The 12288-nt window shown below is 29.7% G+C and overlaps 1 long non-coding RNA gene across 1 annotated transcript in view; it reads left to right on the forward strand.

Moving 5' to 3' along the window:
* The window catches only part of LOC140440633 (uncharacterized), a 35469-nt gene that overhangs the window by 9216 nt on the left and 13965 nt on the right, over positions 1 to 12288 (forward strand). Inside the window, exons 2-3 of the long non-coding RNA XR_011950893.1 lie at positions 6881 to 6944; positions 7100 to 7206. This is a non-coding gene — a long non-coding RNA (uncharacterized lncRNA). The remainder of the gene's footprint in view (positions 1 to 6880; positions 6945 to 7099; positions 7207 to 12288) is intronic.

Raw genomic sequence — 12288 nt, forward strand, 5'->3', positions numbered from 1 at the left:
CATGGTTTCCTAAATCTCTCTATTTTCTTTCCCATGTTTTCTCCACAATTTATTTTTCTTTCATCCTCCTTTTGTTCACATGTGTTCACTGGCCATAATACTTCTTCACAAAATTCTGGATTCTCGTCCATCAGTGCCATTTTTTCTTCTGTTTCTTTTTATCCTCTAATTCCCTTTGGTATTCCGAGCACCATGTTTCTATTCTTTCATTTCTCTGATGATACTTTCTTTTTCTCCTGCTTCCATCTGTTTTATCGTCGGTTGCCAACAATTCTTCTGTACCTTCTATTTCCTGTTTTTCTCTGGTCTCCATCTTATTTTCCTGCTTTCTTTCGAACTCTTCTTCTTTTTCTTCCTTCTCTTTTTCTTTTCTTGTTAGATCTTGTTCTTGTACTTTCGGTTTATCCTCTACAGTCATATCGATTCTTTGCGTTTTTCCTGTGCATGATCCTTCCAGAATTTGTTTTCCTATCTGTTGCTTTTCTTCTCCTGTGTTGTCTGGTTCTGCTCTGATTTCCAGTTTATTTTCCGAAAAATTTATGGTGATATCTTTTTTACTCAATTCATCAATTCCCGCTATCATATCATGATTTAAATCTTCAATCACCACACATTTCATAATATGGAATTTGTTCCCACTCTTATCTGTACTCCCAAGTCTTCGTTTACTGTCATCAAATTTTTATTGTTTGCACCCACAAAATCAACCCTAGGATCTTATACACAAATCTGTCCAAATTAATTCTTTTACTAGTTTTTTATTGATTAGCGATATCTCCGATCCAGAATCAATCACAATTTTAATCGCTTTATGTTTTATAAATGCATCTAAAAATATTAGATTAGAATTAGAAATTTGTCTTTCGTTTCCTATTGCTACATGATTCATCTCCCTTCTATTTTGTTGTTGGAAGCTCTGGTTATTTCTATCGTCCCTTTGTTCGTTCGTATTCCTATTCGGAGGATTTTGTGCATCTCTATTCCTGTTGTGATTTTCATTTGTTCTATTTTGTGTATCATTCCGGTTATCGTAATTTTTTGTCTATTGTAATTATTGTAATTTCTCGGCCTATATTCGTTTGTTGATCTGGGATGTCGGTTTCTCTGGTCATAATTTGATGAATACCTTCTTTCCGGTCCATTATATTGGTCATGTTGTCTTCTATTTCTCATTTCTTTTCTTTTCGCTTCTTTTAATTGAAGGAATTGGCACAAACTATCAATATCTTGATAGTTTCTCAAATCACGTGATCTCCAACGTTTCCTCAAAATGTCTGCTGATCATTTCTACCAGCTGTTCGTAGAATATTTGTATTCTAGTTATTTTGAATTGTTATATATCTGCAAAGCATATCTTTCTTCAGATATTTCCATTTTTTCGTGATATTTTCCATTCTGTAGCTCTTGGTTGATTTCTCTCTGTTTATTTTTCCCCCAGAAATAGTTGAGAAATTTATTTTCAAAATCTGTCCAATTTTCAAACTCATCTTCCTTGCTTTCATACCATAACGCTGCTCCTTCTTTCAAATGGTTTCTAATTGTTTCTTTGCAATCGTCAAAATATCTAATATGTTGTAATTTGGTTTTCAATTTTTAACAACGGTACTGGGTGTGTTTTCCGAATATCCCCGCCAAATTGTATTTTCGCCTCGCTTGTTCCATGGATGACCTTCTTTCCCGGAATTTTGTTCCTTTTTGATTTTCTCCATTTTTCTTTCTATTTCTCGCATGTCTTCTTGTAAAACGTTTTCAAATTTTGTTTCTAATTTTTTCTAATTCCTTTTTCTAGACAGTCTTATATCCTTCATTTTAGTTTCTATTTCTTCTCTCTGCATCTCTAGTTCCTTTCTCTGGCAATTTTGTATCTCCTTCATTGTATTTTGGATATCTTTAATCTCTGTCTCTTGTTTTGCATTCTTTAGGGTTATTTCTTCTATCTGTTGTATCAGTTCTTTCTTTATCCCCTCAACACATCCTTTAATTTCCTGTTCATAGTTTTCCAGACGCTGCTCTATATTCCTGTTATTTAGTTCTATTGCTTGTCTTGTTTCCCGTTGGTTTTCTTCCATTGTTTGTTTGTTTCATCCATTTTCTTTGATGTTTCATTTTGGTTTTTCTCTATTGTTTGTGTCTGTATTTGCATTAGTTGTAATATTTTCTCTATTCCTGATAATTCTTTTTTCTCCTCAACTATTGTAACATTTCCTTCATTATCCGATCCTTCTTCAACAATTGTTTCCTCTTCTCTGTTATCCTCCTTCCTTTCTTGCATTTTGCTTTGACTCCTTGTGGTCGACATGTTGTTTCTTTTCGTTACTGTTTTTGTCCCCGCCAAATGTGAAATTTTACAACACTCTATATGTTTCAGAACACGACAATATTTCTCCCCAAATGTATTAAATTTTCACGACAAATATCAAAATATGCAATCAGTAAAATTCAAATAATTCAAAATAAATATCAAATGTACGATTGGTAAAGAAAATAAAATCAAATAATTCAATAGCAGTAAATATCCACTAACTACGATCCATCAATACATCAAATTTATATTCCCTGGAAAAATTGTCAAAATACTTTCAAATTCAAATTCCTCAATGTTATATGTTTTTATCTCTGGATCACCTGTACTTATTCCAGATCTCTTTCCCTTCTTCAAATGTAAAGCTGCGATATTTCAAGCCCCACGTTTTGGAAGCCAGTTATTGTGATATTTAAAGTCTTGGTGCGCCAAGCAATAATTAGCTAATTAATTTTTTGATTAATAAAATTATTTAAATGATATGATTATGACTCTATCACAATTTTTAATTCTTTTATCTCAGGGTTAAATTCGTGCTTCAATATCTATGCTATTACATGTGAAAGGTAAGGTCCAGAGAATACCGGAATAATAAAAAACACATATGATCTAACACTATATATTGAAATAAAAAATAATGAAATAATTCACACTCAAAAGTTTTCAATAAACAAATCTCATATAAGGATTCTCAAAATTTTGTTCTCCGTACGTGAACAATCAAAATTAATGGTACAAACAGTATTAATTGAAATCTCAAAATCCCAAACTATTCTAACTCTCCTAATCAAAATATCTATATCCTTTCTAAATTAAGTGTAAAATTTTGTTATCAATAAAAGAAAAAAACTGCAGAAACAAAATATCTCTCTCTGATGATGAGTGGGTCCAAATCCTTGTTCCTTGTAGACTATATTATCTCCTCTCAACCGCTCCCTATGTAATCAGCAATCTTACAGCAGATTGTTGCAAGTATATCGTCCTTAATGATCTCCTTCAAAAGCACAAATCATTCAAATTATGATAGCCTTTCTCCTCTCGATAAACTGAATCTCTCGTTGGCCCGAGTGAAAAAATGACTCTTGGAATATCTTCTCTTACGATAAACTGAATCTCTCGTTGGCCTGAACAGTGACTCTTGGAATATAAGTAGAGAAATATGACTTACAATATTTTGCTGCTTCAGCTTCTGTCAGATACACTAACTCCACAAAAACTCACTAACATTCAACACTACTGCTTGCTACATCTCGGGAACAGCCAGAGAACAATCACTGTTCGTCTTACAGACTTGGAAACCAACTGATTATCCTTTCTCTCTCCTCAATCTAGCTAAACTTTTTCCTACATACTTATCCCACCTTTTTCAATCTCCGCAATCAAACTCGTCACAATTCCCTCATTTTTTCATTTCGATAACAAACAAATTTTTACCTATAATTATAAAATTTCCTAAAACTTATTTACAAATAATATTTTCTATAATTCTTAAAACTAACAAAAACCTCTTTCTAAAATCTCTTCTATTTGTCTCTAATCACTGCATTAATGTATTTTGGAAAACCCGTTTCAATTGTCTTTGGATTTCACTTAAAATTATGCGGGTCACTCAAGTATAACAAAGAAATAATTTATGTATAGCTTACATTTTGTTTAGTACAGGTAATCCAAGAATTTAATAACTTTCCTTCTTTGAAATGTTTGTTGTTTATTATCTTACTTATCTGAATTATGTTAATGTTTTTGAACTTTGAAATATTTTAATCAAACCAATATTTTTCTCGATTTTACATATCATAACAATATATATATATATATATATATATATATATATATATATATATATATATATATATATATATATATATATATATTAGAAATCCAACTGATACTAATAGATATTTAAATTACAAATCAAATCATGAATGTTAAAAAGGGATCCCTATATATCAATCAGTAAATCCTTATACGCTAGAGCCTTAAACAGGATCTTATAAAATTTAAAAGAAATAACACGAAAATAACTATACCATACATAAAAGAATTATCCGAAAAACTAAATCGAAAGAAATAATAAATAAATTTATTATTTCAACAACGTTTAAAACAATAAACACATTGAAATCTATTTTATTTAAAATTAAGCCTAACAATGTGTAACAAAGAACAAATAATTGTATTTATAAAATTCCTAGTGATTAGAACATTTTTATTTATTTAAAACATTAAGACCAATATATGTTAGAGTAAGTAAACATCAATCTTATATTCAAAATGGACAATTTGATATATCTTAAAAATGTAAACACGCGCGGAAAATGAATATAGAGTTCAGTGGAAGGATTCAAGTATAGTTCTGAAAGAAATATATGGTAGTAGAGAAAAATCAAAGAAGCGGATCTAATTTTGTTAAATGAATCTAATTGCGTTGCAAATTCCTCAGCAGAATATAGTAGGTTCTGGTTATCTACATTAAAAGAGCAAATCGATAGAAGAAAATATCACTAATTAGTAAGTCAGTAACATATCAAGGATACATCAATTATAAAATATTTATGTAAGACGAAATACTTACCATGTCGGGATAGTATCATGAGGTTTTTTGCCTGGTTTTCCTTATGATTTACTATAGCATCACGAATAGTAAAATCCCGGTGCAAGTTAGTTTACATTGCAAACAGGCGCTCATGTGTTTTAAAAGACACAACGGTGAGCTTTGGGACGTAGGTCAATAAATTTGGATGGGCGTATATTTAAAAATATTGGGGGAATTGAAATGTACCTATGAAAATAGGGGAATTTGGTACTAAAAAAGGGAAAAATAAAGAGCGCCGCTTAGTCCTTTGTCGAGGGACGAGAAAAACTCGACGCTTAACCTATGAGAAGATTGGCTTAAGGAGGATAAAAACTGAGCTTAACCCCTAAAAAACCAATATGTATACAAAGTAAAAAAAACACAATTCCATTATAATATCTCCCTATATTTCTATCAGCTTTACCTTCTTTCTGGTTACCAGAAGAAAGGAAGATTATATGAGAGCATTAGACAAATAATGGCTAAAAAGTAATAATTTTTATTAGTTAAAATTTAGCCAGATACACGTATGATGAAATTTTAACAAATTAGCCAAGTAAACATAAATAAAAAAAACAAATAGCAAAACGACAAAAATACAAATTAAGATAAATTAGGTATTAAGTAAAAAGTTCTAAAATTAGGTGGAATACTTCTAATATCTGGGTAAAACTGCAAAATGGATTAAAATATTAAAATTTTGCAAAAATACCTAGGCATTACCTCAGTTATAGCATACTATCATGATATTTTAGGCATTATATCTTACTATCTATAAAAAAATTATATATAAATTAGCTGAACAAAAGGATACAACAATTCCCTTTGATCACCAGAGCACTGACATGCAAACTGTTAGGTTGTATTTACAAACAAAGAATATTATGGATACCAGAAAAATTAAAAGTGCATAACCTATATTATGTAGAAAAATTCTGCACGGTACTGTACCAGATGTGTAGGCAATAAAAGTTAACATGTGCACTTTTTGAACTGACCACAACGAAGACATTTAGCGATCTTATCTATAACATTTCGACAATTTTAAAATTAATTTTAACTTATATAATTTTACTGTGTACTCCACTGACAAATTTTTAACTGAACTAAATCTTATCACTTTATTTTATCTTTGTTTAACTGTTGAACTTTAATCGTAGTACTGCACTACATTGTTGATTTTCCCATCTTTTTTACAGGCTACGTGCCCAATTGCGACAATAAGCCTCACCAGAACTTCATCGTACTCTCAAGGCTGTCTATAACCAAGTCCTCCCTGACAAAATTTGATAATCCACAATGAGAGCAACCGTTCTCCTGGCCGCTTTCCTGAGAAGTGAAATCATTACTCCAAAAAATCATTCTCTTGCCAGCATCAGCCGAAAGATTCTTATTTATTTTCTGCGCAGTATCTAGGAAAACCTGAAATCAAAGAAAAGAGCAATTTGTTTATTATAAACAGACTCCAAAATGTTGCGATTATCAATCCCAGAAACGCAAAAAGATTTAAAAAAAATTTTCATTTTTCTGATATTCGGGGTGAAAAGAAAATGCTACAAGTTAATTTTATAAAATTGACTGAACTCTCTTACAATAAAGTCGTCCCAGAAACGCAACTCAAAAATATTGGCAACATAATATTTTAAGTTTATCTACTTTAAAATATATATATGCTCGAATTTTCAATATGAATGAGTCAGATAAAATTAGATTATTAGAAGAATTTTTTAGCAGGCAACAAAAACCAAATTTATTTAATATATTAATATTTTGTTTTTTATTTAAGAACGATTTCCGAAGTGGAAATCATAACGTCAAATAAACTTAATTTTAAAATAAAATTGTGGCTTATTTAAATTGCAATAAGATGTCACAAGAAATAGCTTCAGACAAATATAATAAGTTTAGTCCTTATAGATTTTTATATTTGTTAATACATTTTAAATTTTGTGTCTATTTGATTTGTTGTAATAACAATTAATTATCTAAAATAATTTTTACAGGGCACCCATGGATTTACCGATGTGGAACTTGAAGAAATAAATAATATCTGTGTTGAGGAAATAAGTAAGTTTGATAATATTGTGAACTGTTTCAAACATCTATCTACTTTTATGTTGTAAATTTTAAAAGTTTGACGTGTGTATTACATATTTTTCTGTTCAGTTGTTTATATATATCTTATGAAATATGATATCAAGAAGTAATCAACGAAATTGTAGATAACCATCGTGGACAAAAGGTGATCGGGGTTTAGAAGGAATTCCAGGCCCTCCAGGCACGCAAGCACCACCTGCACCATCAGGCCTGCCAGGAAGATATATACCTGGTACGTAAAGTATAATAGTTAAAAGTTAGTAGTTAAAAGCAATGATGTTATATAATATCAGACGATCTTTTGTGGAATGTCTTGAAAAATGAATAAAAGAAAATGGTGGACATATCGAACACTTACTTTGACAAAAAGGTTATTGTTATGTAGTTTAACTTTTTTTTAATATGGTTTGCATATAAAATGCAGGATTATGACTTTAATTTAATATAAAACGTAAAATATATGATGTAAAATCCTATTATCTTGATATTTTGTCAAATCCTATTATTAGTTATCCTTTTGATATTTTAATTTTATTTAATATTTCGGTAACTATTAACTTTGGTTAAAGATATTTTATACCAAAAATTCAAAAGTATTAATGTTTTTATCTATTTTTCTTTCGTTACCTGGAGTAATTGTGTTAAATCAAAATCATGCAGATGGTTTGTAAATTGCAATTATCTCGAAAACTGTTAAGTTTTTAAGTTATTAACAGGTATACCTTTTTTTTTGCAAAAATAATGTATCTTTAATATTTTTAGTCACAAATACCGGTAACTTAAAGAACAAAAAAGTTAAATGCAAAATTTATGACACATATGTAATATATTTGGCACCCTCTATCAGCTACACCAAAGTGTGCATCAAATTATAATTCCCCATATTTCAAAGTACTTCGAATTGTAAATTTTTGTACATAAATGTTTACAAACATAAAAGTTATAGCGAGAAATAAAATTGTAAATTTCTACTTTAACACCCTGTATCTTTCTTAATATCATCATTTCATTTAAGCAATTTGGCTTAAATCGTAATATTTTAAAGTGTAGAATCTGCTGTTTCTTTTTGTACAATTACTTAAGGACCACCCTGTATAAATCAATAAAAAATCCCATGCCTCTACAGGTTTACTTAGTGATTGTAAAGCCCCAAGTCTAAACTGAAAATTGTCTTTTAAATTTCGTAAGCTATATTTCTCAGAAACCATTGGTTGTTCAAATAACGCTTTTGTATGATTTTTTAAAGTTAGGGATATGTTTTTGAATCTATCTTTAAGTAAGTTCCAAGTAACATCGTAATGTTCTATGGTAATATATATATATATATATATATATATATATATATATATATATATATATATATATATATATATACGAAGTAACAAGAAGTCCAGAGACCTCTCTCTGATAGTAAATTAGGTGAACCGTAAATTCAAAGCCTCTTTAGAGACTTTTAACGACGCTAGAAGTATCCTTTTACTTTAACATGCACTTACGATTCACCTTTGAAAATTACTATCTTTTTCGCTCTTTACGTAGAACAGTTGAACTTCCACAAGTGTTTCTGATGATGACTTGAATAACTCGAAACAGCCTAACAGTTCACCTAATTTACTATCAGAGAGAGGTCTCTGGACTTCTTGTTACTTCGTATAGATGTCGTATAATGACCAAATACTAGACTGCATTTCATTTCAGTTGAACTTCCACAAGGGTTCCTGATGATGAGTTGAATAACTCGAAACACGTGTAGAGCAATGGTGAAGTTCCTATTGAAATGAAATGCAATCTTTCATATATATATATATATATATATATATATATATATATATATATATATATATATATATATATATATGTATATATATATATACAGATTGAACGAATTTAAAACGGAACATACAATTTAATATATGTCTGTTTGAACTGCATTTGAAATAGTGGACCAATATAAAACTTGGACAAAAATAAATCCATACCCGGTGATAGACATTGTATAAAATATCGTTTAACTATCTGTCTCCTTTAAAGGAAAGAGGAGCTTGCCTAATAGTCGGAGAGATAGAGACGAAATTTTGAACTGATCAGTAATATGACATTTCTCTATTGGAATATATTCATTGTAACTGGGTTAAGACTTTGCCTTGCAGGCGGATGCCCCTCGTGGTACAGGGGGTGGCTATACAGGGATGAAGTTGTAATATTCTTTTCGGAAAACTTAACGATCGATAATATGGCTGAAAATTTGCCCAGAGTAAGATCTTGGTATAACTAGACGAAATCCCAAAGGGCGGACGCGAGAGTGGATACATAAGGAGTGGCGGACAAGGGTGAAATTGCAATTTTTTGGGGAAAAATTAACGATAAGTAATATGTCCGCCATTTTCATGGCTCATTATTTAGCCCCTAAAAACTCTAAATCCAAAAGAGCGGACAGCTGGGTTGGTACAGAGAGCCATAAAACGGGGTCAAATGTACCACTTGCCTGCGCATTTTAGGTTTCGGTAACAATTTTCAAACTGATTTTATTATGATATTTTTATACCGATTGATTTGAAAATTTGTATGCTTACTTTTGTTATTATTCTGAAAAGCGTCAAGTAGAGTTTTCCTCAAAATTTTCCAAAAAAATTTCCGTAAATGAAAATTTTCGTAATTTTTTGCGGTAAAATCTAATTTGTAGAATCCTTTCGATTTTCTGTCAGTTTTACCATGATTTTTTTCCAAAAATTTTCAAACGATTTTTCCGATACAAAAAAAAATTTAGAAAAACTTTAAAAATTTCTTCATTTTTCTCACTCTTATTGATGTCATCACATTCATCATCTTCGTCACTTTCACTTTCAATAATATCACATTCATTATCTGCTTTATTTTCAATCACTACTTCTCGAACTGATTCTGGCATCTGAGGTCCACTAAACCATTTGAATTTTTATGTTTCATCTTCGAACTCCCAATCATGTTCTTCAACAATTAATTCTGTTGGTACTTTTTTATAAGCATTTGTCCAAATATTTGAAATATAATGGGCTCGCAGTAGATGTTGGTGTAATTCATCTTGACATGGTGGTAAGCTTGAAGCATCGAAATTTTTTAGTTTTTTTTTTAAGGCTCGTTCACATCATGCAACCTATACTGCCGGTTAAATAGTGAAAATCTGACATCGTTTACTTTTCGTTTTGGAATTGTTCTCGTCAGTCCTGTTCCATATAAGTGACATATGACAGTTTCTAAGGTTTCAAAAACTTCATTACAATCGAAGTCAGTTTCACCAAGTTGGATAAAAGCATCTTGATACTTATTACATTTAGCGCATGCGTCTAGAATTACTGATCTAAATGGAACGCGCATGATTATTATTTTGATATTTTAAAATAATATTGATGCAAAATTAATGTCCAAACAGAATTTGTTAAATTATAATTAACTAATGAAAAAAAAAAATCAATCAATTTGAAAGTTAAAAAAAAATATTGAAAATATCTACAAAGTAAATTTCAAAACTTAAAAAATTGATAATTCCACTATTAAATTGATTTTTATTAATAATTATTTGTAAAATGTTAAAGGAATTCTACAAACTGAATTTTACCTATTGATTAATAGAAATAATATATTTTGTATTTGATTATTAATGTAATAATAAATCAAATTTTTCTTATATCTGAACAACCATTATTTATGCAATATAAATTTAAAAACCTTTTTATTGTAATAAAAAATAAGTAAAATTACTATTTGTTATACCAAAAATATTTAATAGTTAACATTATAACATTACTTTAATTTAATAAAATATCAAATATCAAATAATTTATTCAATTAAAAATTAATTCGTAAAATACTTATATTTAAGAAAAAAATGTGATTTGTAAAATAAATATGACTTTAGTTTGAAAAAAAAAAACATTATCATATTATCAGTTTAAAACTACAAAATATTCTATAAAAGATTCAGACGATGACGAATCAAAGGTTTTAGAAAAGTTTTTCTAAATTTTTTTTTCTTATCGGAAAAATCGTTTGAAAATTTTTGGAAAAAAATCATGGTATAACTGACAGAAAATCGAAAGGATTCTACAAATTAGATTTTACCTCAAAAAATTATGAAAATTTTTTTGGAAAATTTTGAGGAAAACTCCACTTGACGCTTTTCAGAATAGTAACAGAAGTGAGCATACAAATTTTCAAATCAATCGGTATAAAAATATCATAATAAAATCAGTTTGAAAATTGTTACCGAAACCTAAAATGCGCAGGCAAGTGGTACATTTGACCCCGTTTTATGGGTCTCTGTACCAACCCAGCTGTCCGCTCTTTTGGATTTAGAGTTCTTAGGGGCTAAATAATGAGCCATGAAAATTGCGGACATATCACTTATCGTTAATTTTTCCCCAAAAAATTGCAATTTCACCCCTGTCCGCCACCCCTTATGTATCCACTCTCGCGTCCGCCCTTTGGGATTTCGTCTAGTTATACCAAGATCTTACTCTGGGCAAATTTTCAGCCATATTGTCGATCGTTAATTTTTCCGAAAAAAATTACAACTTCATCCCTGTACAGCCACCCCCTGTACCACGAGGGGCGTCCGCCTGTAAGGCAAAGTCTTAACCCAGTTACAATGAATATATTCCAATAGAGAAATGTCATATTACTGATCAGTTCAAAATTTCGGCTCTATCTCTTGGACTATAAGGAAGCGATAAGTGGTTTGACAGCATAATAACTGCTTGTGTAGTCTAGTTTTCACAGTGATTCTAGGCAACCTATTTGGGTGGAGTTTTAACTTGTTCTTGAATGAATTCAGAATCCAGCAGCCCGCTGAAGTATTGGATTTTTATAATATAATTATTTGACAACCTTTTGTTGCCCAACCACCTAGAGCGGAGTTGAGCCGAAATACATTGATTTCGTATGTTCCGTTTTAAATTCGTTCAATCTGTATATATATATATATATATATATATATATATATATATATATATATATATATATATATATATATATATATATATATATATATTGATATGATATGGGAGAAATAAAAATCTTTAAAGAAAATAATTTATAAGTTATATACTAGATAATATTATATATAACAAGTATTTGGTTATTTTAAGAAGTTATATACTAGAGAATTTAATAAAAATATATTTATGTGTGGGCATTTTTAAGAAATTAGCATATAAAAAGTATTTTTTTAGTAATTATGATGTTGTAGATATATTTAAGTGAGCCATGTGACTAGGCAACCAGATATACATACTCTGAAGTGACGTTTAAGAATAATTACGAATATAAAGTGGGGTTA

Source organism: Diabrotica undecimpunctata, chromosome 5 (genome assembly GCF_040954645.1).
Source record: "Diabrotica undecimpunctata isolate CICGRU chromosome 5, icDiaUnde3, whole genome shotgun sequence".
Taxonomy (NCBI): domain Eukaryota; kingdom Metazoa; phylum Arthropoda; class Insecta; order Coleoptera; family Chrysomelidae; genus Diabrotica; species Diabrotica undecimpunctata.